Here is a 2,500-nt window from a genome sequence, read left to right on the forward strand (position 1 = left end):
CCTGCTTTTTTTTCTTAGTAAAGTCCCAGGTGCGTCTCGTTGTTGTTTCTCTATCTCTCTCTTTCTTTCTCTCTCTCTCTCTTTTTCTCTCTCTCTCTCTCGTTTTTTTTCTCACTCTTTCTCTCTCTCTCTCTGTCTTTCTCTCTCTCTCTCTCTCTCTCTCTCTCTCTCTCTCTCTCTCTCTCTCTCTCTCTCTCTCTCTCTCTCTCTCTCTCTCTCTCATCTCTACACTCTCTCTCTCTCTTTCTCATCTCTACTCTCTTTCTCTCTCTCTCATCTCTACTCTTTCTCTCTCTTTCTCATCTCTACTCTCTCTCTCTCTCGCCTCTCTCTCTGTCTCTCTCTCTCTCTCTCCTCTACTTCTCTCTTCTATTTCGTCTCTCTCTTTATTTGTCGTCTCTCTCTCTCTCTTTGTCTGTCTATCTCTCTCTCTCTCTCTCTCTCTCTCTCTCTCTCTCTCTCTCTCTCTCTGTCTCTGATACTCTCTCTCTCTCTTTCTGTCTGTCTGCCTCCGTCTCTCTCTCTCTCTCTCTCTCTCTCGTTTTTTTCTCACTCACTTTCATGCTTTCTCTCTCTAATTCAATATCAAAATTTTGCAACAGACAATATTACAAATTCCCTCTTTGTTATCGTGAAACCTTAGATAGATATTCTATTTATAATCACACTGAGAGAATCCATTATCATCATCATTACTAACAATGACAACAAATAACATCAACAACATTGCTCCACGAAGCTAGAAATGACAACAACAGTAACAACAACACTAAACAAAACACTGCCCCCTTTTGTCTGGAATGACAAAAAAACAAACTATTCCAAGTCATAAGGAATGATAACTAAACACCATTCCAACTATTCATTCCAACTATTCACTATTCACTATTCACTTATCCCGGTACAACAACGACAAAAATCACTGTTGTACCACGCCAAGTCTGTCAACAACAACACTTATCCAGGTATGGTAATGAAAGGCGTGATGAGCTAAGGCCTGAGGAGGTGAGATGACTATGCGGATGGTGATGGTAGTGATGTGGATGGTGATGGCTGTGATGTGGATGGTGATGGCAGTGATGTGGATGGTGATGGTAGTGATGTGGATGGTGATGGCAGTGATGATGTGGATGGTGATGGCAGTGGTGTGGATGGTGATGGCAGGGATGTGGATGGTGATGGCAGGGATGTGGATGGTGATGGCTGTGATGTGGATGGTGATGGAGGTGATGTGGATGGTGATGGCTGTGATGTGGATGGTGATGGCTGTGATGTGGATGGTGATGGCTGTGATGTGGATGGTGATGGTAGTGATGTGGATGGTGATGGTAGTGATGTGGATGGTGATGGCAGTGATGATGTGGATGGTGATGGCAGGGATGTGGATGGTGATGGCTGTGATGTGGATGGTGATGGCTGTGATGTGGATGGTGATGGCAGTGATGATGTGGATGGTGATGGCAGTGATGTGGATGGTGATGGCAGTGATGATGTGGATGGTGATGGCAGTGATGATGTGGATGATGATGGCTGTGGTGTGGATGGTGATGGCAGTGATGATGTGGATGATGATGGCTGTGGTGTGGATGGTGATGGCAGGGATGTGGATGGTGATGGCTGTGATGTGGATGGTGATGGCAGTGATGATGTGGATGATGATGGCTGTGGTGTGGATGGTGATGGCAGGGATGTGGATGGTGATGGCTGTGATGTGGATGGTGATGGCAGTGATGATGTGGATGATGATGGCTGTGGTGTGGATGGTGATGGCAGTGATGTGGATGGTGATGGCAGGGATGTGGATGGTGATGGCAGTGATGATGTGGATGGTGATGGCAGTGATGATGTGGCATGATGAGTGGCCTGTGGTGTGGATGGTGAAGGCAGGGATATTGGATGGTGATGGCAGTTGGATTGTGGGATGGTGATAGGCCAGTGATGATTTGGATGATGATGGCTGTGGTGGTTAGGTATGCATGATGGCAGGGATGTGGATGGTGATGGCTGTGATGTGGATGGTGATGGCAGGGATGTGGATGGTGATGGCTGTGATGTGGATGGTGATGGCAGTGATGATGTGGATGGTGATGGCAGTGATGATGTGGATGGTGATGGCAGTGATGATGTGGATGGTGATGGCTGTGATGTGGAGGGTAATGGCAGTGATGATGTGGATGGTGATGGCAGTGATGATGTGGATGGTGATGGCAGTGATGATGTGGATGGTGATGGCAGTCGATGAGGATTGGTAATAAGGCAGTGAATGATGTGGATGGATGATGGCAGAAGTGATGGGTGGATTGTGATGGCAGTGATGATGTGGTATGAGTGATGGCACAGTGATGATGTGGATGCGTGATGGCAGGTGATGTTATGTGAATGCTGTGATGTGCATGTGATGGCGAGTGATGTGGATGGTGGTGGCAGTGATGATGTGGATGGTGATGGCAGTGATGATGTGGATGGTGATGGCAGTGATGATGTGGATGGTGATGGCAGT

Source organism: Penaeus japonicus, unplaced genomic scaffold, assembly GCF_977035675.1.
Source record: "Penaeus japonicus unplaced genomic scaffold, GWHDUDI00000001_assembly GWHDUDI00000033, whole genome shotgun sequence".
NCBI classification, from domain to species: Eukaryota; Metazoa; Arthropoda; class Malacostraca; order Decapoda; family Penaeidae; genus Penaeus; species Penaeus japonicus.